Here is a 26102-nt window from a genome sequence, read left to right as displayed (position 1 = left end):
AAATGAGTTAGGCAAACATCATCGAACTGTGCAACTACACGACAAACCTGCAATTTTTTTGGGTGGTATTTGTCGATGAAGTCAACCATGTCTTGATATTTTCCTAACACCTCTTTTATTTGCGCCGAACCTAACACATGTTCTACCTCTTCGATCCCTTCCTCGTCATCACTCATGTGCTCAGACATAGCATGGAGTTCCTTGAGCTCCTCTGTGGTAAGTTCGTTGTGATGTTCTGCGACGAGTTCCGTGATGTCATCTGCGTCGACCTCCAGACCCATGGACTTGCCAAGGGAGACGATTTCCTCTACGTCTTCCGCTGCACCCACCACGGGATCAGGTTCGGGGTCAAAACCTTCGAAATCTCGGGGAGAAACTGCATCAGGCCACAGCTTCTTCCAGGCAGAATTGAGGGTTCGTCGAGTTAATCCCACCCAAGCCTGATCTATGATCTTCAAGCAGTGCACGATGTTGAAGTGGCTTTTCTAAAATTCACACAAAGTTAAGTTTGTGCTTTGCGTGACATTAAAGCACTGCTTGAATAGGTGCTTGGTGTAGAGCTTCTTGAAATTCGAGATGACTTGCTGGTCCATGGGCTGGAGGATAGAGGTGGTATTCGGTGGAAGATACAGCACCTTTATGAACTTGAATTCATCGAAGATATCATCTTAAAGTCCGGGGGGTGAGCAGGTGCATTGTCAAGGCATAGCAGGCACTTTAAAGGCAATTTCTGCTCATGAAGATACTTCTTCACAGAAGGGCCGAAAACTTGGTTAACCCATTGGACAAAGAACTGTCTAGTGACCCAGGCCTCGGCGAAGAGAGTTAGCGAGTTACACGGCCTCTCTTACGAGGTCTCACACTCCAAAGGGTGGAGGGAAGTTGTCTTTAGGTTCGTCCCTAGTTTTGTGGCGAAAACGCAGAACCCAGCGTGTTGGGATCCTCGGTTCGAGGGTTTTCGGTGCCAGCCATCCCTCGATCCGACAACCTTAAGGATCTACTCTTATGTCCCGTGAGAACTGTAAGAAAATACCTGGAGAGGACTGCAAAATACCACCCTCAGATCAAAAATTTATTCATCTCAACAGGCCGCGTGAAGAAACCGGTCTCGAAAAATTCTATCTCTTTCTGGCTGAGACAAGTGGTAAGGAGGGCCTACGAGGCTTCTGGGACTCCTCTCCCTGGAAAACCAAGACCTCATGATATCAGGGCTCTGAGCACCTCTCTGGCTTTCGAGAAGAACATGGCTGTGGGTAAGATCCTGAAGGCTGGGACCTGGTCTAGACAGTCCACCTTCACGGAACATTATCTAAAAGATTGTACGAGAAAATCCTTGGACAAGTTTTCTATTGGCCCAATTGTGTCGGCCCTTCAGGAGATCTAAGGTCATAGCCCCAGGGTAACCGGGGGTGTTAATGCCAAGAGACACTAGTTCCTTCCTTAACCTTACCCCCCCCCCCCTTTTTCCTTCCTTCCCCTGATCGAACGGGCCAGGAAGATGTTGAGAAGACCTTAATCACTGAAAGGAACACCCTTCAAGAGGACATGTATGGGAATTGGTTTTGAAAAGGTAAGCCATTTAGACACTGAGTTTTTTGGATAGTTTTCCCCTACTTTTCGTGCAGTTTTCAAGTGGTCTTGGAACCAAGACCTCCTTAGAGGTTCCCTCTCTCGCGTGCCTCCCCGTCGAATCCTGATCCCTGCAGGACACTCCCACCTCCTAAAGTGCAAGTCTCCTAAGAAGGTAGTTCTTGGTAAGTAACCGTGTTGGAACAAATCACAAATTTTTAAGTAATTTGTATTTTTCCTAACATACTTACCTAGAACTACCTTCGGGTTATGGCCCTCCCATCCTTCCCCGAGAACCTGCAGGATCGAGTAATACCTATTCCAACGAAACTTACTGTCGACCCTGGGGTCGCCTCAGGGCACGTACCACACTGCCAAAGGTTGACCCCGTAGAAAACGGGAAGAGGGGGGTAAACTATACAAAAAGCTGGTCGGTTAGGTAGAGTTAACCAGTAACTCCTAAGAAGGTAGTTCTAGGTAAGTATGTTAGGAAAAATACAAATTACTTAAAAATTTGTGATTTACTACCCACACCGCTAGTTAGCGGGGTTAGGGGAGGGTAGCTTGCTACCCCCCCCCCCCCCCCCCCCCCCTCTCACACACCTGTGCTTGGGCTCACTTTGCTCTCGGCTCGGATGGTGGTCGGACGTGTCTGCTCTCATCCTCGCCGTCATTTGGCAGTCATTTAATTGCTTTTGTCTTTTTTTTTCTAGTTCTGTATATGTGAAGTTGGCCTCTGCAATCATGCGCACCTGCCCTGGGTTTCCCGACCGCCTCTGTGGAACATTCATGTCGGCGGTCGAGACTGATCCTCACGCCCTTTGTCCTTCTTGCAGGGGCCAACGGTGTGATAGCAATAACAGGTGTAGTGAGTGTAGGGAGTGGTCTACCTCGCAGTGGGAGAGGTTTTCGCGACGACGGAAGAAGGTCCAAACTGGATATTTCTCCTTTGAAGGTTTCTTTGAAAGGAGAAAAACCCAAGGCCTTTTCTTCCGTTGCCCAAACCTCCTCCAAAGCTCCTACTCGGTCGGTCTCTTTCAAGAGACCGTCGAGTGGTAGCGTAGACCGATGTATTGTTTACCAACCTCGGGACTCGAGAGATGACGTTGCTTCCCCTAGCGAAGCAGCTCCACCTCTCCCCCCGGGGGAGGATATGTCACTAACCACCTTATTTCAGCTTTGGTCCTCCTTGGGGCTTACGGGTTCGCCCTCCAAGGAGGTTTTGCTTAACTACATCCGGTTTGGTGCCGCTGTCAAGCAATCGTCACCGTCAGAGGTTGATCCTCTGTCTCTTGTCGACGTTGTGGTGGCAGAGGTATCCAATGCGGTATCACCCATCACCTTTGCCTCTCCAAACTCTACGGTAGCTGACGGCTTAGTTTCTCCCGTTCCTGTTCAACCTACGAGGGAGAAACTAAGTCCATCGTCAGTCTCTCCTGCTAGTGTTTCTCCCCCTCGGGGGAGTTCACTTATAGAGACTCCTCTTCAGAGGACTGTAGAAGGTCAGCTTGCTGATCTAATGGGCCCCAGGGGGCGCATTCGTCGGAAGGCTTGCCTATCTCGTCGCCATAGAGGCCTTCCTCAACCTGCGGTGAGGAGACGCCTCTTTGGTTCAACATCTTCGATGCAGTCCACTGCAGAGGAGCCTCGAGACCAATCATCTATCACTGCTCCTGCACTGGTCCTGGACCTTTCTGCAGATCGTTCGCGATCTCCTTCGGTGGAAGGTCGTCCTTTTAAAGGACACGTCGACCTTCTATCCGACAGATCTGCCAACCTGCCGTCACCATTTCTATATGGACCTAACAGGGCTTCACCTAAGCACGCTGAGGCGCGCCAACCACATACGCGCTAACGAGACCTGACAAACGCTCCTTAGTAGCTCATCAGGCCCCATCACTAAACCCTAACACAGGGCATCAAGGGCCTTCTCTCGCACGCATCCAAAAGGATACGCGTGCGCGCCCTGCTCAGGCTCATCCATTCTCTCCATAGGATGCGCGCCAACATTCTCCCGCGCACTAGGGATCTTTTTCCTGCCCGCACGCCCTACGGCTGGTATAGGTGCGCGCGAACTCTCTCTCTCGCATGCCCGCGCACTCAACGTATTAATCCTGCGCGCGTAAATACTCTCCCGCACGCACGCTCGCGCGCCAACAGTCTCCCCCATGCGCGCCCGTGCACCAATAGTCTCCCGCGTGCAAGCCCCGATATTCTCCCTCGCGCGAGCACCATTATTCTCCCTCGCGCGAGCACCATTATTCTCCCTCGCGCTGTAGTGGTTTGCGGACTGTGGCCAAAGGTAGCACCCAAACTGCCTTGTATCCGAATGCCGACCACAACCCGACGTTCACTACACAACAAACATACAACGGTGGAATACCCAAAAACCTAAGTAACAGTTCAAAGCACTGGGCACCACCCCTTGATTTATAATGGGCAAGGGGACCCAGCTAGATCCTGACTTAAACCTTTGCTTCTCCAGCTTGCTGATCATAAGTATAAGAACATTAGGTGAAAGGGATTATAATAAGTTATTTGAAAGATTAAAAAAAACAGTGGCTGAGTAGGGGAACTCAGTGGTTTAAGGAACTGGAATGAGATGCTGTTTTATAAAAAACAAGAAAAAAATATTTATTTAACCAAAACTGTTAGGATTACAATTACAATGACCCATCAATCCAAATAGAAAATTAAAGGCAAAATTAGCATCCCTTTACATCAAGCTTCAGCCACAGGATAACCAGATAAACAATTTTTGAAAAAGAATAGAAAAATTATTCACATACTGGTCACTCACGTTTACTAAGCCATCTCAAACCAACCACCCATAAGAAATATATAAATCTGTGAGACTACTGAACTACAATACTTTCCCATGAATCACTACTGTCCTTTCAAAATCCAGTTCACCACGAAACTGCAAAGTCACTTAAAATTATCAAACTCTAAACGGTCAGGCCGCATACGATGCCGTGCAGGTCTCTGCAGGCCCACAATAACAATGTCTCAAAAATTTTGTCAACAACACTAGCAATCGCCAATGGCCTTATAATACATTGGTTGTGGTGTTATTCAGTCAAACACATGATGGTACTTACAGTTCACAGGCAGTGAAAAATGAATACAGAGCAGACACACACACCACTACACACTGGTAACAGGCCATCAACCACATTCATAATTGTTTTGAGCAGTACTAGACAGATACGCTGTTCCTATATACTGTACATACAGTGGTCTCGAGTAAACTTCCCTTACAATTGGGAACTTCTGTCAACATGAATGTCTGCCGTATCTGTTCTTTTTTCTTTTCTTGATGAAGGAACCTATTCTTGTAAAGTACAGTACTTCTATTTACTCAAACTCTGGTTACACATTCAAACCCTACAGAGAGTAGGGCGTGCTGCAAAAACACGATTAGACAACTGGTAGGACCAAAAAATATTACAATACCCCTTAAAACTATAAATAATGCTTCTATTCATGACTTTCTGTTATAAAATTAAATGAATTTGTTGCCGGCAAAATATGTAAATCTATTTAAGAAAAATTGAATCTTTACAGTCAATATAAGGGAAATCATTATAGTACAGTACTGGGGCAGAATATCAGACATTATGACAAAAGGGAATTGATAATGAGAGTTACTTTAAAACGTTTATAACCCAAGCTCGTTATGTGGAAATGGTTTGTATTTTCCCCAACTATGATTAATTTTTTTCACAGCGCGAGCACCATTATTCTCCCTCGCGCGAGCACCATTATTCTCCCTCGTGCGAGCACCATTATTCTCCCTCGCGCGAGCACCATTATTCTCCCTCGCGCGAGCACCATTATTCTCCCTCGCGCGAGCACCATTATTCTCCCTCGCGCGAGCACCATTATTCTCCCTCGCGCGAGCACCATTATTCTCCCTCGCGCGAGCACCATTATTCTCCCTCGCGCGAGCACCATTATTCTCCCTCGCGCGAGCACCATTATTCTCCCTCGCGCGAGCACCATTATTCTCCCTCGCGCGAGCACCATTATTCTCCCTCGCGCGAGCACCATTATTCTCCCTCGCGCGAGCACCATTATTCTCCCGCATGCGAGACTACTGAACTACGTACGGCAAGGTCACCATCGCCTCATTTTCCTCCCCGTAAGTGCATAATACCACGCATTGTGGGAGAAGGGAAACATCTAGAGGGGTCCAGAATCTCAAAGCCACCACAGGCGAACCCACCAATGATGGGGACTCCTCCCAGGGATCCTTCAATCCCTGTCCCTTCAGGGGGTATGTCTGACAGCGTATATTTCAGCCAACAGCCCTGGTTCGGTGCACTAATCAAAGCCGTAACGCAGGCTTTCAAGCCTGTCTTCTCTGAATTGGGACACAGAACCATGGCTTCTTCTACCCCTTTGAAGAGAAAAAGAGGAGTTCCAGACATGGTCAATTCCCCAAGGGCGAAACTGACTCCACGCAGACCTTCGAGGCAGGTTCCTTCTTTTCCTCAGACTGCCTCTCCTTCCCTTTCGGACGAAGATTTCCCGTCCCCAAGGGAATCACGCGAAGAGAGAGACTCCCTCATCGCACCAATGGGGGAAATCTCTCTTCGCGCCGAGGGGTCTACATCCTTCTCAGGAAGGAATCTAAGGACTTCAAAACATTGCTGAAGTCCTCTTCTAGGGCTAGGATGGAGCCAACTAGCCACTCAGGGAATGTCCGTGACTCTCCCCAAGAAGAGCCTTTGGGGACAGAAGGAAACTTCGCTGCAGGTCCTACAGCAGAAGGAGACCAGCAAGAGTCAGAACATGCGTTTTCCGACCCAGAGATCCCTCCTCGAGAGGGCAAGGACACGGTCTTGGACCGTGTATTCGGTATTCAGAAACCCTCCAAAACCAGTGCAGCACTGCCCTGGTCTCAAGGGGTTAAGAGTACCAGGGACAAGATCTTACAACAGCTCTCCGAGATGTCCTCCTCCAACCGTTCTGGTGCCACCAACAAGCTCCTCCCACCTCCGCGTACAGCAGAGGAGGTAATTCGAGATCCTTGAGGAGCCTTGTTTAGCTCTTCCTCCTCACCACTCGCTGGAAGAGCTAACCAGGGGAGTCCCTCTTGAGAGACACTCCAACCGGCAAGTCTCGTTCTTGGCAGCCGAGATCCTTAACTAGGAGAAAGTTGCAAAGTGTGCTATGCAATCCGCTTCGTGGCTCGATATCTGATTGGGGACCTTGGGTATCCTGATATGTTCTGAGGATTTCTCCAAAGAACGTACCAGGAAAGCTATGGAAACATTCCTTCTCTCAGGTACTCGCACGAATGAGTTTCTGGTCCACCAAGTCTCGAACTTGTGGGCAAATACCATCCTGAAACGTTGGGATGCAGTACTGTAGCTGAGAGATTCCATCAGAAGGTCCCTAGCACCGAGATCAATATGCTCAGACATTCCTCCCTAGAGGGATCCGTCTTGTTCGAGCCTAAGGATGTGGAACATGCCGCAGAGAGGAGGAGGTCTCATCAAGATTCCCTCCTTCATAGGGCTTTAACATCCAAGCCCTATAAGCCTCCAGCACCACAGCAGTCCCGTCCAGTCAAGACCACTAAGACGACAACAGCAGCGAAGACCTTGGTGTCTAAGCCCTTTCCTGTCAAAGAAATGAAAGGCAAAAAGTCCTCCAGGGAAGGCAAGAATCCTAGAGGGAGCAGCCGAGGCCGCAAACGCTAGGATAGGCAGTTCCCCTGCATTACCACCATTGGGGGGGATGCCTACAAAGTTGCTCAAACAGGTGGAAGCAACTCGGGGCCGATTCCTGGAGAATCTCTGTGATCAGTCCAGGATATCGCGTCCCGTTCATAACATCTCTACCTCCCCTGACGACGAATTCAGTGTCATTGAACTCCCTTGCCATGGGATCGGCAAGAGAGCAAGCCCTTCGGGCAGAAGTCCAGACCCTGTTGAAGAAGGGCGCTCTCCAAAAGGTCCTCGACGGATCCCAGGCTTCTTCAGTCGACTCTTTCTTGTAAAGAAGGCGTCTGGAGGCTGGAGACCAGTCATTGACCTCTCGGCTTTAAACAAGTTTGTCAAACAAACTCCGTTCAGCATGGAGACGGCAGACACGGTCAGACTAGCAGTAAGACTGCAAGAATTAATGTGCACACTGGACCTAAAGGACGCGTACTTCCAGATCCCAGTCCATCCGTCTTCAAGGAAGTACTTAAGATTCAGCCTAGACAACAGAAAGTACCAGTTCAAGGTGCTGTGCTTCAGTCTCTCCACAGCACCACAAATTTTTACCAGAGTGTTCACCCTAGTATCATCTTGGGCACACAGGATTGGCATCCGTCTCCTCCGTTATCTGGACGACTGGTTAATCCTAGCAGACTAGGTGTCAACCCTTCTTCAACACCGAGACAAACTTCTGAGACTTTGCCAAGATCTGGGGATCATGGTAAATCTCGAGAAGTCTTCTCTGCTTCCCACTCAAAGACTGGTATAGTATACCTAGGCATGATTATAGACACCACTCTCCACAAAGCCTTCCCATCAGACAACAGGATAGCAAGGCTGAGGAAGGTCGCAAGACCTTTTCTCAAACGAGAAGAACTTCCAGCCCAATCGTGGTTACGTCTCCTCGGTCACCTTTCATCGCTGGCCCGTCTAGTTCCCAATGGTCGCCTCAGGAGGAGATCCCTCCAGTGGCGACTCAAGTCCCGTTGGAATCAAGCGTACGACTCCCCGGACATCCAGATCCCCATGGGACCTGCGGAACTGACGGATCTCCAGTGGTGGGTGGCAGACGAGAACCTATGAAAAGGAGTGGATCTTCTCGTCGTCCCCCCGGATTTGATGCTGTTTTCAGATGCTTCAAAAAAAAGGGTGGGGGGCCCACGTGCTGCACCACACGACCTCAGGCCTCTGGTCAGAGTCAGAAAAGTACCTCCACATAAATCTCCTAGAGATGAAGGCCATCTTTCTAGCCCTTCAACAGTTCCAACAGTACCTGGCAAGTCACTTTGTGGTGGTGATGAGCGACAACAACACAGTAGTGGCCTACATCGACAAACAAGGAGGTACTTTTTCGCAGCAAGTATCCCATCTAGCAGTAGAGTTACTGAGATGGTCTGAAATCCACTTGATACCACTATCGGCATGCTTCATTCCTGGCAAAAGGAATGTGCTCGCCGACAATCTGAGCAGAGCATCTCAGATAGTGAGTACCGAGTGGTCTTTGGATCATCTAGTAGCCAACAAAGTCCTGACTTTGTGGGGTTCTCCGATTGTGGACCTCTTTGCAACGGCTCTGAACTGCAGGCTCCCGCTCTACTGTTCCATAGTCCCAGACCCTAAGGCTCTCTGGCAAGATGCTTTTCAACAACGGTGGGGCAACATTGACGTTTACGCCTTTCCCCCGTTCTGTCTGATGAGGAGGGTACTCAACAAGACCAGAACATCGGTCAATCTTTCAATGACCCTCATAGCTCCGCTATGGCATCACGCAGAATGGTTCCCGGACCTTGCAACTCCTAACGGAGCCACCAAGAGAACTCCCTCCACGACACAATCTACTCAAACAACCACATGCCAACATCTTCCACAAAGCCGTAGGTTCACTACGGCTTCACGCCTGGAGACTATCCAGGATCTCCTCTCTGAGAGAGGATTTTCGCAACAAGTTGCTATCAGGTTGTCTGGACACCTGCGAAAGTCTTCAGCAGCAGTCTACCCAGTCTACCAGGCAAAGTGGAAAGTCTTCTGTGGTTGGTGTTGTGGAAGGGGTATCTCTCCACTCGATGCCACTATTCCAACAATAGCGGAGTTCCTCGTGTATTTGCGTGAAGAAATGCGCCTTTCATTCTCGGCAGTGAAAGGCTATTGCTCAGCCTTAAGTCTCGCCTTCAGGCTTGAAAGGAATGGACATTTCCTCATCGCTAGAACTTTCTCTACTCGTACGTACTGTAGTTATGAACTTACCTGCCCTCAGTCGGAAGTGAGACCTCCCCCATGGAACGTGGTTCGAGTTCTCAGAGACCATTACGCCAGGCATCAGATCGCCACCTAACCTGGAAGACGGTGTTCCTGCTAGCTTTGGCCTCGGCCAAGCGAGTCGGCTAACTTCATGGTCTTTTATGGTTTCTCTTTTCAGTGTGTTTGGTGATGATATCGGCTCCTTGGGGAGACACGTAGTTTTGGCCTTGCAGGCATGGCTGAAGATGCGGCCAGTATATGAGCAAGACTGACGTAGGTCCCCATCAACCTTGTAGTTTGTACAGAGGATATGATTGCTTGCAGTCTTCCCCAGTAATGAGTGTGGGGGGGGGCTGCCTGTGTCGTGAGCATAGTACACAATGAAGTGAAAGAAGTAGTTTAAAATAGATTTATTGCCATCGGACTCCTCAGGTCCTCCTTCCCAGGTTTGTGTACGAAACCCTCTGTGTCTCCTTTGGCCTCCAGAGGAATTCAGAAGGGGAAGGGAGTCTCCGTCTTACGCTTGGGGAGTCCTTTGAGCGAGAGGAATATTGCCTTCTATTGGTGAAGATAATACCTGCTTGCTTCTCTCTCAAGGAACTCGATCTTGGTAAGTTGTTGCCTTATTTAGGTGATGATGATGCCCAGTCAGCAGAAAAGTTTCTTGAGGTTCTGGCTGCTGCTAGGACCCAGAAGATTTCTGAAGTTGTTCCCTCATATTTGGCTGTACCACCTGCAGAGGAGAGATGTGATGAGGCTATACTTGATGTTTCCTTGCCCGCTACAATGGAGGAGCCTTCTTCGTCCGACGCAGAGATTGCCACCAGCCTTGCTGTACCAGGAATGGTGACATAGGTAGGAATAGATGAAAGAAAGCCTTGATGCTCGTTGCAGGGGTAAAGGTGATGATGAAGAAGAATGCTCGTAAAGTCACCTTAGATTGCTTTCCAGAATTTTTCAGTCAGCTGTTCCTGATGGAGACCAGGCATCAATCTCTTTCTTTTGAACTAGTTTCTTCAACTAAGTTCTTTAAAGATGAAAATGGCAAGCACAGGAAGGAAGATTTACTGATCTCTGATTATCTTAAGGACATATATTTTCAAATACCAATCAATCTGTCTGACAGAAATTACCTCCTCTTTGTCCTTGATGGAGTCGTGTACCAGTTTGAAGTCCTAGGCTTTGGAGTGTTTATCACTCCTCAAGTGTTTATGTGAGCATTCACTCTTGTTTCAGTTTGGGCCCACTTGAACAGGATCCACTTATTGAGAAATCTGGACGAATGGTTTTAGTTGTCCTCAAAGAGGCAACTGCTCCAGGATCGAGACAGATTTCTTAACTTTTGCCATGATCTGGGGATCGTGATCAACTGGGAAAAGGGAAGTCTCATGTCCTAGAGAAGGATACAGGGCCCGAGAAAGTTGATATACGCTGCAGCAGGGAGAGTCTTCCCATCAGATGTTCTCATGGTTTATCTAAAGTATCTCTCCCTTCCTTGTATGATAAGGGGATGATGGATATTGCTCATATAGGTCCTCACATCTCAGATGCCATATCCTCAAGGCGATAGATTCTTCAGTGACATTCGTCCATTTCCTGGTGGAGACCTTGCCTAACACCTGCGACATTTAGCTCAGGTCATTGGAAGGTTGACCTGAGTCACGACTTTCAATCCTCTACGGGAACAACGTACGTTGACATTTCTCGGGTCGGTTAATCAGCCAGATTGGTTATAGGGCCTTTTGCCTTGCTTGGGATAAGTCTCCTATAAAATTTGATGGTCTCTATTTCATTTAGGAACAAATAAGAAGTTTTTAAAGTCATTTGTGTTTTTCATTACGCCAACCTAGGACCTTTAGGTTACACTGCCTGCTTCAACCACCCTGTAGAACCCAGGTCAAAGGTCACCCGTCAGACAATTGTGTTTAACTCGATGAAAGCTTATGGCCGTTAGAGATTCTCCGAAGTCATACTCCTATCCAAAGCCTCTGGTTTGTATAGTTAAGACCAATACAAAATTCTCTCTCTCTCTCTCTCTCTCTCTCTCTCTCTCTCTCTCTCTCTCTCTCTCTCTCTCTCTCTCTCTCTCTCTAAATGTTCTTACAATGGATAGTTATTTCTCAATTATTATCAATGTTTTCCAATACTTTCATAACTTTCTCCTAATCTTATTCCTTTTTATCAGTTTTTATACGAAAATTTTGTCAATTAGTTGATATTGATATGTTGTCAATTATTATAACTCGTTTTTCGGAATAATAATAAAAGATCTAGATGGTCATGTCTTTAAAGTTGGTTAATATCTGTATGGATGGAGTAATACAAGAAGTTAGATAAAGGACGGATGATGATGTTTGGTACGAGGGAATCAGCCGATGTCAGCAAACTATGTATTGATAGGAGGTAGTGAAAATAGATAGCAGACGATGTAATTTTGATAGGGGATAGTGTAGAGACGAATGGTAGTATAAAACGTCGAACGCAAATGTGAGGAAGAGAACAATTTTAAAGATAGCAACAACCCAGGCAGATGGAGCAATGAATTTAGATATGGTTGATGGAAACATACAAGTTGATATGTGTAGTATTTGGAAGTAAATGTGATAGGTATTAGGATGTGTATCTATGACTTTAGTACAAGATTGTGAAAGGTAGAATGTTTTGCTCGGTATAGATGTAGTGATGTAGATTGAAGCGTTGAGAAGTTTAAAGATATGGAGGAATTGAAAATGGTTATACAGTATAAGTGAAAATATGTTTAAATATCACTCATGAATTGTAAAGTGATCACATATACATATAATCAAAACCTAAGGCCCCTATTCAACTAAGGTAAGACCAGGGAGCAGGCAGTGCCCGCTGATGACTAAGCAGGTAGACCTATAGGCTCCCCCAAACCCCTTATCCTTAGCACACAAGGACGGTAAGGTTGCAGACATGACTAAAAGCTATCAAGCTTTGGTGGGTCTTGAACTCCAGTCCAGCATATTGGTAGGCAGGGATGTTTCCAGTAGGCTGTCACAGCCATAAAGAAGGCTTTGAGACATTTCAGTCATGTGGAGATGACTGTATCTAAGGTAGTTCAAAAAATTTTCCGGGATAGGAAACATTTGAATAAAATGGCTATAATTCTGAGACAATTAGAGTGCATGCAAAATATATACAAAAAGTTCTCAACTTATAAACTATGAATAAGTTCCAAGAAGTTGTTTATAAGTCAAATTTTGTTGAATCTAGGCCTACGTTAGGCATCACCTAACTCACGTGCCCATGATTTTCATCTGCAAAACTCAACAAATAGTTTCATATTGCAAATGACGTCTTGTTTTATTACAATGTTTCATTATGAACTTTTGATACTGAAATTTACGATTTCAAATGGATTATTTGTGATTGTATATCTGACTGTTATTAAGTGTTGGACCTCCATTAAATGGTGCAATGTTTGTTGGGGTTCCGATACTTTGCTGAAGAGCCAATGTAACTTATTTTCCATTCTAATTCCAGGAAAGGAGCTGGGCAAAGATACTCCGAAATTCAACGGTTACAGCTTCGTAAGCGCGCCCTCCCCGGTGCCCGGCATGGACACCTCTCCCTTCATGACATGGGGCGAAGTTGATGGAACTCCGATACAGCTGGATGGAAATCAGGCTCCCCTCTTGAAAAGACACACGCCAGGACCGTTGTACAGAATACCCAAAGTGCCCAATAGGTTTGTGTCTTTTTGTTTGTTTTTATATACTTATTCAGTTTCTTGTATAAATAATACGGTGGAGTTAAAACAGTCTATGTAATGGAACTCTAAGGTTTTATTAGAACTCTTCATCCTTCAAGGGAATAAAAGAAGTTTATTTTAGTGTGGACATACTTGAATTCTTCAGTGCAAACTTTGCAATCTTGAGGAATTGTTGATATGTCAGAGTGTGCTTTCTCTCTTCCTCTAGTTGATCAACTAATAGCAATTACAGTTGTTGAAACCTCATGAGATTTACTGGATGTTTTTTACATTTGTCTTCCATTTTGATTTGTGAAAATTGATAGGAAGGTCATTTCAATTTTCACTAAACAAAATGGCTGTACTTTAGATCCAACTGACTGATATAGATTTCCTCTCTCTCTCTCTTTAAATAACATGCTCAGGATGACAGAAACCTTTTACAGTGAATAAGTTTTATGAAACTTTAGTAGTTTACTTCTGGGTTACAGGTCTTCTTTCCCTCCGTTATCCCTACATCAATGCTTACAGGTTTGGCCCTAGCCGCATCCATATATCTAAAATCATCGGGTTTGGCAGAGGGTGTTTATGATCACACGCCCTTGCAGTAATCAACCACAGTTAATGGCGGTCGGCCTAACCTTTGACTTGAAGAGAATAAAAAGAAGTTTTGGAAAGAAGTGAAGAGAGTAAGGAAGGCTGGCTCAAGAATGGAAGAGACAGTGAAAGATGGAAATGGAAGGTTGTTAAAAGGAGAGGAGGCAAGGAAAAGATGGGCGTAATATTTTGAAAGTTTACTGAATGTTGAGGATAATAGAGAGGCAGATATAATTGCTGTTGCAAGTGTTGAGGTGTCAGTGATGGGAGATGAGAATGAGAGAGAGATTACAATAGATGAAGTAAGGAGAGCACTAGATGAAACGAGAGTAGGAAAAGCGTCTGGTATGGATGGTGTGAGAGCTGAGATGTTGAAGGAAAGGGGTGTGACTGTACTTGAATGGTTGGTGAGATTGTTTAATATGTGTTTTGTGTTGTCAATGGTACCAGTAGATTGGGTCTGTGCATGTATTGTACCACTATATGAGGGTAAGGGAGATGTGCATGAGTGTTGTAATTCAAGAGGTATTAGTTTGTTGAGTGTAGTTGGAAAAGTGTATGGTAGAGTATTGATTGATAGGATTAAGGATAAAACAGAGAATGCAATCTTGGAAGTACAGGGTGGTTTTAGAAGAGGTAGGGGTTGTATGAATCAGATTTTTACAGTTAGGCAGATATGCGAGAAATATTTAGCAAAAGGTAAGGAGGTGTATGTTGCGTTTATGGATCTGGAGAAAGCATATGATAGAGTTGATAGGGAAGCAATGTGGAATGTGATGAGGTTATATGGAGTTGGTGGAAGGTTGTTGCAAGCAGTGAAAAGTTTTTACAAAGGTAGTAAAGCATGTGTTAGAATAGGAAATGAAGTGAGTGATTGGTTTCCGGTGAGAGTGGGGCTGAGACAGGGATGTGTGATGTCGCCGTGGTTGTTTAACTTGTATGTTGATGGAGTGGTGAGAGAGGTGAATGCTCGAGTGCTTGGACGAGGATTAAAACTGGTAGGCGAGAATGACCATGAATGGGAGGTAAATCAGTTGTTGTTTGCGGATGATACTGTACTGGTAGCAGACACAGAAGAGAAGCTTGACCGACTAGTGACAGAATTTGGAAAGGTGTGTGAGAGAAGGAAGTTGAGAGTTAATTTGGGTAAGAGTAAGGTTATGAGATATACAAGAAGGGAAGGTGGTGCAAGGTTGAATGTCATGTTGAATGGAGAGTTACTTGAGGAGGTGGATCAGTTTAAGTACTTGGGGTCTATTGTTGCAGCAAATGGTGGAGTGGAAGCAGATGTACGTCAGTGAGTGAATGAAGGTTGCAAAGTGTTGGGGGCAGTTAAGGGAGTAGTAAAAAATAGAGGGTTGGGCATGAATGTAAAGAGAGTTCTATATGAGAAAGTGATTGTACCAACTGTGATGTATGGATCGGAGTTGTGGGGAATGAAAGTGATGGAGAGACAGAAATTGAATGTGTTTGAGATGAAGTGTCTAAGGAGTATGGCTGGTGTATCTCGAGTAGATAGGGTTAGGAACGATGTGGTGAGGGAGAGAACGGGTGTAAGAAATGAGTTAGCGGCTAGAGTGGATATGAATGTGTTGAGGTGGTTTGGCCATGTTGAGAGAATGGAAAATGGTTGTCTGCTAAAGAAGGTGATGAATGCAAGAGTTGATGGGAGAAGTACAAGAGGAAGGCCAAGGTTTGGGTGGATGGATGGTGTGAAGAAAGCTCTGGGTGATAGGAGGATAGATGTGAGAGGCAAGAGAGCGTGCTAGAAATAGGAATGAATGGCGAGCGATTGTGACGCAGTTCCAGTAGGCCCCGCTGCTTCCTCCGGTGCCTTAGATGACCGCGGAGGTAGCAGCAGTAGGGGAGTCAGCATTATGAAGCTTCATCTGTGGTGGAAATGTGGGAGGTTGGGCTGTGGCACCCTAGCAGTACCAGCTGAACTCGGTTGAGTCCCTGATTAGGCTGAAGGAACATAGAGAGTAGAGGTCCCCTTTTTGTTTTGTTTCATTGTTGGTGTCGGCTACCCCCCAAAATTGGGGGAAGTGCCTTGGTATATGGATGGATGGATTTTACGTAAATGCTACTATAAGAATTTTATACTCTCGAAAGCCTAGAATTGTCGAGAAAATAAGTTAATTTAAAAAAAACATAAGGACAAGGGTAGTTAAAAAGAGGCCAATAATGTAAAAAAAAGAAAAAAAATATATAATTGCGTTTAGCAGAATGGTCAGCTTGGTTGATGCTGAAGATATACACTGTTGTTGGAAAAGCAGGATGACATAAGCCCAAGGGATCCAAGTGGGTAAATATTCCAGTTTAAAAAGAAAGTAAGAAAATAAATTAACTATATGAGAAGTAATGAACTATTGAAATAAGATATTTTGAGACCAGTAACAACATTAAATTAGATCTGTCTTAAATAAACAATGAGGAAAGACTTCTGTCAGCCTGTTCAACATGAAAACATTCGCTGCATGTTTGAACTTCTCAAGTTCCACCGATTCAACTGCCCGATTAGGAAGGTCATTCCACAATCTGGCCACGGCTGAAATAAAACTACGGGAATATTGTGTAGTGAGAGTCTTGTGATTGAGAAGTCATGACTGTTAGCATACCTGATTATCATGTATTTATTTTAATGTTACTGTCCGCAAAATATCTTTCTGGGCTCGAACCTGTGCCGCCCAGTGAATAAGCTCCATTTAAGCACTTATTCTTAGGTAATTTACTGCTAAATATACCAGAGAAAAAATGTAAAGGAGTGCTAGGTTAACTAGCTCGCTCACCTATTGGTGTCGGTATAAAATTGGGCGTATATTCCAGAGATCCCGCACTATTTAGATTAATCCACGACAGAGAACCCCAATAGAGGAGAGCCGTTCAACCTCACTCGGTACTACTACAATGCATCCGCTCAGAACCCAACTCCGTTTAGCACGACTTGTGCAGTAACCCGCATTTTTCAAGTGCTCTCGATTTTTGGATATTTTCTAGTGAATTATGGCTTCTTCGTCGGTTTCCCAGGAGACACCGTCCAAGTTAAGTACCAAGCTGGGTTTTACTGTGTTTTGAGCAACCTAGATCGTTTAATATTTATATTATAGGAGTTTATTCTCTTCGTTCATACTGATCTTGCTTGATTTCACTACAGTTGGTACTCCTGTTTTTGAGAGCTTTTAATTTTCACTTGCGGTGTTACTATGTGTTTTATTTTTATTATCAAATATTATTTGTTATTGTGAATATTCATTATTTAGCGTTTAGAATCCTCGTGGTTCAATTTTTGGGCCGATATCATTTACGTATCGCTATGGCTGCCGACCGTGCTAAGGCGGCAATGTTATTTTAGCCATCAGGTGTGTCTTTTGCGATTTAATTATTTATGTTGCATGCCTTGCCCAAAAATTTTCTATGTGTTTATTCATATATTTAACGCTTTTATTATTATTATAATGAATATTTGTGCCATTACTCCGTTTGATCTGTCTGTTGGGGATCGTCAGTTGGTAGCCCTGCTGCCTCGTATCACGTGATCCTCCCCCACGCTCCCCCTCTAGCTTGGTGGGAGGCTAGGCTTCTCCCCCCTCCACTAAGGGACCGTTGCCTTCCCTCCTTTTAGAGGGGGTAGTTAAGTGTTTATGGACTTTGTCCTCCGGGTGGCCCGGCGGTTTAGTCTCTGTTTAGTCTGGTTGGCCACCGGTCTACAGAGTTGGATCCCGGTGTACCCTATTTTATATTCACTTTTCATTCTGGCTTATGTTATACGAAACCCTCCGGGTTCGATTGGCAGTTCTTAGTTACAGTTCCGCCCCCCTATTATTTTATAACATTTCCTATGATGATTATATATGACAGATCACTACCCCGGAGTCCCTAAAGGAATTGGTATTGAATATACCTTTATTTCCCGGCCCGGGGTCTACCCCACCCCGGGAAATCAGACACTATGTGTCTTAATTCCTTGTTTTTGCATCCTTTTTTATGCTCCCGGCTTGACCGGAATGGATGGCTATACTTTAGTTTCAAGTTAGACTTATGTTTAGGCCCGGGACCCCCGGTCCCGCCCCTATGTAAGAATATTATAGTTAAGCTCTAACCTTGCGTTAGACCTATGTTAGGCCCGGGTCCTCCGGACCCGCCCCTAAGAAAAAAAAAAAAAAAAAAAAAAAATTTATTTTATTTTTTACAGTCTAATCTTGTGTTAGACCTATGTTAGGCCCTACTTAAAAGAATAGTACAGTTAAACTCTATTCTTGTGTTAGACCTATGTTAGGCCACTTATAGAATAGTACAGTTAGGCTCTAATCTTGTGTTAGACCTATGTTAGGCCCGGGTCCTCCAGACCCGCCCCTAATTAAGAGAATTACAGTTTCTCATATACTATTCTTTTTACAGATGGTGCATTGTCTGACGCCGGCCTGTGCAGCTGTTCTGCACCAGCCTTGTGGCCACTCCGTCTGCCGATCTCACGCCCCTTGTGGGGTTCAACTGGAAGACGTTGTGGTATGGCACCCGGATAACTGTGTGATTTGCTTCGACCTCATCACTACCCTTGGTTCTGACTCGGTGAGTCCCGTTGGCTATATTGCCTTCTTATTTTATTTACTATTAGTAAGATATCTATGATCTTGAAGGACCATTGGGAGTTTCCCTTTTATAATTCCCACTATTATTTCAGGCATCCCCGGAGCAAAAGTCTGCGGCTCGGGCCACACTGAAGGTGTGGGTTGGTGGTTTTGCCCGGAATGTAAAGTCTAAGCGGCCGTACGTCCTATCTGAGGACTACTGCACCATGGTTTACCCCAACGCCAAGTCTTCAGCTGCTGTGGCTAGGCATGTGGCAGCTCCCATCATTGCCCACATTGATGCCACTATAACGGGTCTCATCGACCCAGAGCAAGATCCATCGGACGCCCCCGGAGGTCTGGAGGACAATGTTGCCTCCATGAACCTGGACGTCGAACCAATGTTGCTAGACGAGCCGGATACAGGTAGGGTGGTAAGTGAGGCAGGTGTGTCCGGCGCTGAGATTCCTATCCTCAGCCCCGCTCTTTCTTCTTCTTCTGATCGCTCTTCCTTTCTTGGATTTTCTGGGGACCGTGATTCGTCTCAACGTTCATACCCGGTTCCCCCTAAGGATAAGTCTACTTCAAGGACCTTACCCAAAGCTCGCAAGCCTCACAAGACTTCTCATGGCTCTAAACATGGTACGAACCCGTCTTCAAAGACCTCTGGTTCCTCCTCTAAGTCTCACGACCCGGGAGTTCCTTCCGCCCCTCCTGCTGCTAGCCCGGGCCTTTCCGAATCAGCTATGCTTCGCATCGTGTCGGAGATGCAGGAAAAGTTGGTTTCGGAGATGCAGTCGAGGATGGACACGATGTTCTCTAACTTCGGTCAGAGAATTGGGGCTTTAGAGCAAGGAGCTCCGGAGAGAGTCCAAAGCTCTCTCATACCGGATGCCTCTAAGCTCCCGCCGTTTGCCAAGAACAACCCCTGGCGGATGGCTCTTCATTCCCCGTTCTCAGACGGAATGTTGACTCTGGAGGGCCTTGGCACTCGCCCTCTAGAGGACTTTGAATTCTTTCCTCCGGGTCTGGCATTTCCATTTCATGGTTATGCCAGACTTACCGAGGAAGCTTTAGTCCGATTAGACAAGGTCCCCAAAGAGACGGTCATCTTCCCGAAGGAGCAAGCCCAATCTGTTTGGGCCAGATTTTTGAATGACATCGGCTGCACTAACACCATGCTGACGCCTCATAAAAGCTCCTTTACGATGTTCTTAATGGACAAGACCACCTTGACTCCATGCGTCAATAAGGTGGCAGAGCTTGCCTTTCAATATGCTCTGGAGGAGAAGCCATTGCCTCCCATCCGAGAGGTGGATCCAATCTCCCTCCTTCTTCCCTCAGGTATTGAGTGTTGGGACAACGTCCATACCACCTTTACCTCCGGCAAGCTTGCAGCAGACTGTGCCTCAGTCTTGTTTAGTGAGAAGCTTCCCCGTCTCCCGGAATCTCTCATTAAACAGGAATATGATTCCCGCCTACGTGTGGGCCGTACTCTAAACCTGGCCACATCCACGGAGTCGATAGCCTTGACTTACGATACGGAGAGTATTTTTAAGTCTCTCAACAAGGCTACGCTACAGTCGTTATATTATGACTTATATGACTTTGCTACTGCTAAACGCAGATGTCGCAAGCATGTTCTAGCTGAGGCGACGATTAGGCATGAACCTAATAAACTCATCCGGTCCTCCTGTTGGGGTTCAAATCTCTTCCCCGAGGATCTCGTAGAGGAAGTCTTGGCGGAGGCCACTAGGGTTAATCAGAGCCTTAAAGCCCGTTGGGGTTTGACCCCTAAACGCAAGTATGACCCCGCAAATTATCAAGCCCGGGGTAGGAAGAAGCTTAGACCATATACCTCCACCCAGTTCAGGCAACAACAGAGTGCTTCATCCAACTTCCGGCTGCCTCTTCCTCCATCTTCTGTTGCCTCTGCACAGCCTTCCACCTCTCGGGCTCCTTCGGATGACTATGTCACCGTTCTGCTACCTAAGAGCCAGCTTTCTGGTGCCTCCGCCACTTCCCCTGCCTTTAACCAGTCCTACGAGGCTCATAGCTCTTCCCAGAGTTATGGTAGAGGTAGAGGCTACCACCGTGGCTCTAACCAGAACAAAGGCAGGGGAAGAGCCTTTCGCAGAGGAAAGAACTTCCGAGGCGGACGTGGAGGCAACTCCTCAAACCAATACTGAGGTGCAGCAGGTAGGGGGGAGGCTCTATGCCTTCCGCAACAAATGGAGGTTCAGTCCCTGGGCGTTCAGTATCATCTCCAAGGGACTAGGGTGGAGTTGGATTCAAGGACCTCCTCCTCCGAACAAATTTCGTCAACATTCCACTCCGGACCTGGTCGAATTTGTCCAGGAACTTTTACAAAAGAATGCCATACAAGAAACGAAACATCTGAAGTTTCAAGGTCGGCTGTTCAGTGTCCCGAAGAAGGATTCAGACAAGAGAAGAGTGATTCTAGATCTATCCCTTCTCAACTTGTCCATTCAATGCGACAAGTTTCGAATGCTTACCGTCTCGCAGGTGCGGACCTTACTTCCCCGTGGGGCCGTCACCACCTCTATCGATCTTACAGACGCCTACTATCACGTCCCGATAGCGAGACACTTCCGTCCGTACCTAGGCTTTCGCTTAGGGGACAAAAGTTACTCCTTCAAGGTGATGCCTTTCGGGCTCAACATTGCCCCAAGGATCTTCACAAAGCTAGCAGAAGTCGCTGTTCAGGAACTCAGGAATCAAGGGATTCAAGTAGTAGCCTATCTGGACGACTGGCTCATTTGGTCAGACACCTCCCAAAATTGCCTAAAAGCCACTCACAAAGTCATCCATTATCTTCAATCTCTAGGCTTCCAGATCAACTTCAAGAAGTCCCGTCTTCTTCCAAAATCGAAGTTCCAATGGCTCGGCCTGCAATGGGATCTTATATCTCATACTCTGTGTCTTCCCAGACCCAAGAGGTTAGAGATTGCAAGAAACACCAAACGCTTTCTCAAAGACAAAGTAAGTTCCAGACGGCTTCAAGAGAAGATTCTGGGGTCCCTTCAGTTTGCCTCAGTGACGGATCTTCTTCTGAAGGCAAAATTGAAAGATATCAATCGTGTCTGGCGTTCGAGGGCGAACCGGAAGCTCCGGGACAGGAAAGTCCGCCTTCCTCCCATTCTACGGGAAAGACTTCTTCCTTGGACAAGAGCAAACAGTCTGTCAAAGTCAGTTCCCCTTCGATTTCCGCCCCCGGAATTAATCATTCACACAGACGCATCCCTATCAGGTTGGGGCGGCTATTCTCAGCTCAAGAAAGTTCAAGGTCTTTGGACTCCCTTGTTCCGCCATTTTCACATCAATGTGCTAGAGGCCATGGCAGTTCTTCTAACCCTGAAACGTCTCGCTCTTCCCAAGAAACAACACCTTCGTCTGGTCCTCGACAGCGAAGTGGTGGTCCGCTGCCTCAACAGAGGCGGGTCAAAGTCAGGGCCTCTGAACCATGTTCTAGTAGCCATATTCTCCCTAGCAGCCTCGAACCGTTGGCATCTTTCAGCTGTCCACCTGGCGGGAGTCCGGAATGTAGTGGCAGACGCCCTGTCCCGGACCTCCCCTCTAGAATCGGAATGGTCACTCGATCTAAAGTCATTTCGGTGGATTCTCTCTCAGGTTCCCGGTCTCCAAGTGGACCTCTTCGCCACGGAATCCAACCACAAATTGAGAGTATATGTGGCTCCCAATCTAGACCCTCAGGCTTACGCCACAGACGCCATGTCACAGAATTGGGACAACTGGGAAAAGATTTATCTCTTTCCCCCGGTGAATCTTTTGCTGAAAGTTCTAGACAAACTGAGATCCTTCAAGGGACAAGTAGCCTTGGTCGCACCCAACTGGCCCAAGAGCAACTGGTATCCTCTCCTGTGGGAGTTGAGACTATACCCTCACCCGATACCCAATCCGGTTCTGTCTCAGATAGTACAAACACGCGTTGTGTACGCTTTCTCAAACATTCAGAGCGCCCTAACTTTATGGACTTTATGAAGTTTGCGGCTATGCATGGTGCCAATATTGATCCTCAAAACACCTTGTTCCTAGAATCAGATAAACGGGATTCCACCATCCGTCAGTATGACTCTGCAGTTAAAAAGTTGGCAAAATTTTTAATAGACTCAGACGTGAACTGTATGAACTTGAACCTTACAGTCACTTTCTTTAGATCTTTATTAGAATCAGGTCTGGCAGCCAATACTATCACCACTATTAAATCGGCTCTGAAAAAGATCTTCCTAGTGGGTTTTAACATAGACTTAACCGACTCTTTGTTAGCTTCAATTCCGAAAGCTTGTGCCAGACTGAAACCGGTTACTCGTCCTACCCCGGTGACCTGGTTCCTTAATGACGTACTCAAATTGGCTTCTGATACCATTAACAGTTCTTGTGATTACATGCCCCTTCTCAGGAAAACACTTTTCCTAGTGAGCTTGGCTTCCGGGGCAAGAATTTCTGAATTGGCAGCCTTGTCGAGAGACCCGGGTCATATTGACTTTCTGCCTTCAGGAGAGGTCCTTCTTTCTCCTAACAAATTCTTTTTGGCTAAGAATGAAGACCCTCAAAACAGATGGACCTCCTGGAAAATTGTTCCCCTCACGCAAGATCCGTCGCTGTGCCCTGTCACTACTCTTAGGTCTTATCTATCCCGGACCTCCTCTAACTCCTCGGGGCCTCTATTCGTTAGAGAACAAGGCGGTACCATTACTATTAAAGGGATCAGGCAACAAATTTTGTATTTTATTAAACAAGCTAACCCTGACTCTTTTCCTCTTGCACATGATATCAGGGCGGTTGCCACCTCGGTGAACTTCTTTCACCACATGAATTTTACAGACCTTTCCAGGTATACAGGGTGGAAATCACCGTCAGTGTTCAAGAAACACTACCTTAAACATTTGGAAGCCCTAAAATTTTCTACAGTAGCCGCAGGGAGCGTAGTTACTCTTTATCTCTCCCTCTTACCTGCCTCATTTATACCCTATTGTATTCGTTGGTCTCGCACCTGAATACTGTTATTATATTTGTAAATTTTATGCTCCTGAGTATCTGTATATATTATCACTCACGGCATTATTATACCTACCTTATTGGATTTATGTTCATATTTAAGATACCCTTATAATTGTTTTTTGGTACTCATCTCTGATTAAAGCATCCTGTATTTCTCTTACGCTTATGTTTTTTCCTTTATTTTGCAAGTTTGGTGACATTTTTCTCTTGTATAGATTCACTGGGCGGCACAGGTTCGAGCCCAGAAAAGGGATTTTGACGTAGGAAAAATCTATTTCTGGGCGAGGGACCTGTGCCGCCCAGTGAACCCTCCCAGCTCCTCTCCCTTGGAGTCCCCAAACTTTGGGTGCTAAGGAGTTGGGTTCTGAGCGGATGCATTGTAGTAGTACCGAGTGAGGTTGAACGGCTCTCCTCTATTGGGGTTCTCTGTCGTGGATTAATCTAAATAGTGCGGGACCTCTGGAATATACGCCCAATTTTATACCGACACCAATAGGTGAGCGAGCTAGTTAACCTAGCACTCCTTTACATTTTTTCTCTGGTATATTTAGCAGTAAATTACCTAAGAATAAGTGCTTAAATGGAGCTTATTCACTGGGCGGCACAGGTCCCTCGCCCAGAAATAGATTTTTCCTACGTCAAAATCCCTTTATTATTCCTTGTTTCCTTTCTTCACGGGGCTTTTTTACCTGTTGGAGCCCCTGGGCTTGTAGCATTCTGCTTTTCCAACTAGGATTGTAGCTTAGCAAGTAAAAATAATAATTATAGTAATAATAATAATGGTAAGATTAAGAAATACTGTAATGAAACAAAATTTTTAGTAACCTGATAACTATTTCATATGAAACCTGACTATTTGTTGACCTTTCTATCAGAAAATCATAGTCTTGGGTTTCAGGTTAGGCTTACCCTAGGTCAAAATTTAACATTTCACTCACAAACAGCATTATGTAACCTATTAAATTTGTAAGGTTAAGGACCTTCTGTACTGTTTATTTCTTCTTTTTGCAGATCTTGTGGAAGATGGGCATCTCACGGCACCCCAGATGTGTGTCCAGCTATTTCCAGTCCAATCGGAGCCTTGGGCTTCATCTTGGTCCCCTCGTCACCAGAGAAAGACGCTGTCCTTAGTTTGATGTTTGATGGCTGGTAGGTAAAATGGAAATGACCTGGGGATTTTCTAGAAATTTAAGGGAAAAATCTTTGTTCCGTAACTGAAATACAAACCACGCTATTTAATATGGGTTATTACTTCGGCGTAGCTGAAATGACGAACCATTAGAATTTTAACGAGGGTTTACTTACCCAACGCTAGTTTGCGGGGGTAGGGAGGGGTAGCTTGCTAACACCCCCCCCTCGCACACACCTGTGAATACTTCACTTTGCTTTTGGCTCGGGTGATGAACAGACGTGTCTGCTCTCACCCTCACTTGACTGCCATTAATCTGTTTTTGCTTTCTCTTTTTCTACAGTGTGTGTGAAGTTGGCCTCTATTAATAATGCGTACGTATCCTGGTTTACCTGACCGCCCTTGTGGGACTTTTATGTCGGCGGTCGACACAGATCCTCACACCTTGTGTCCTCATTGTAGGGGCCAACGGTGTGATAGGGGTAATGTATGCGGTGAGTGTAGGGAGTGGTCTACCTCCCAGTGGGAGAGGTTTGCCCAGCGCTGGAAGAAGTCCAAAAGGGATATTTCTCCTTCAAAGGCTTCTTTGAAGAGAGAAAATCCCAAGGCCTCTTCTTCCGATCCTCTGTCTATCGTCAACGCCCTCTTAACGAGAGAATGCCTTGATGAAGTCATTGGGCTTCAGCACGGCATATCATTCTCGTGCTGAAGGCTTGTGACGGGCAAGAGGGCTCTCGAACTGGGGAATTTCTTTTCCTCAGTTTGACTCTAAATTTCTCTCATTCTTTTTCTATTACCTCTTATTGCTTATTCCTCCTTCATAATTATCAGCTGTCTCCAACCTTGCTGTCAAAACTCTCTTACCCATTTCACTGTCCAGGTTTTTTAGAGGAGACATTGTATCCATGATCGGTTTTTATTTCAAAATCAATTGTGGGAGCTGTGGTGGTCTTGCCAACTGCCTGAAAATGTTTGGACACCTAGGAGTGTCAGTATTCCCATACTGGCACGCGGAACTATCTCGTAGGAAATTTGGCCTTCGGATTCCAGGGGTTGGCGATTTCATAGAGATAGGACTCTCGGCATTCTGTCCGGTTTGCCTGCCACTATGATTAGAGTGGGGATGATTGTATTCTTGAATTGCTCTCAGTCCCATCAAGCGGGTTTGGCATACACTTGAGCCACTCTAATCATAGTGGTACCATCCCTTTGTGGTAGGGTAGGGAGTGGACATTTGGTAAGCAGCTTTCACAGGTGTCATTGGTGGAGAAATTAATTCCAGGAAAGGCTAACGGTGTCTTCTTTGGAATTTCAGACAGTCTTAATTTTTTCTCTCCCTTAAACTTTATTTTTTTCCATTGTTTTTTTTTCATTGTTATTATGACCCCTTCCCTCCCCCTAAAAAAATAATTAATGAGTAAACTTAATATTCCCCGTACCCCTGGATCAAATGGCGAACCCCAGACACCGTTGACGACTTCTGCTTGTTTAAATAGGGAAAGCTCTGTTGACAACCTCGGCAATAAAAA

General features: G+C 45.9%; 1 long non-coding RNA gene across 1 annotated transcript in view; it reads left to right on the top strand.

Moving 5' to 3' along the window:
* Nucleotides 1-26102, top strand: part of LOC137636774 (uncharacterized) — a 53180-nt gene that overhangs the window by 6722 nt on the left and 20356 nt on the right. The window contains exon 4 of the long non-coding RNA XR_011043214.1: nucleotides 24456-24593. This is a non-coding gene — a long non-coding RNA (uncharacterized lncRNA). The remainder of the gene's footprint in view (nucleotides 1-24455; nucleotides 24594-26102) is intronic.

The sequence above is a fragment of the Palaemon carinicauda genome, unplaced genomic scaffold (genome assembly GCF_036898095.1).
Source record: "Palaemon carinicauda isolate YSFRI2023 unplaced genomic scaffold, ASM3689809v2 scaffold386, whole genome shotgun sequence".
NCBI classification, from domain to species: Eukaryota; Metazoa; Arthropoda; class Malacostraca; order Decapoda; family Palaemonidae; genus Palaemon; species Palaemon carinicauda.
This window is presented reverse-complemented; position numbering and strand designations above follow the sequence as displayed.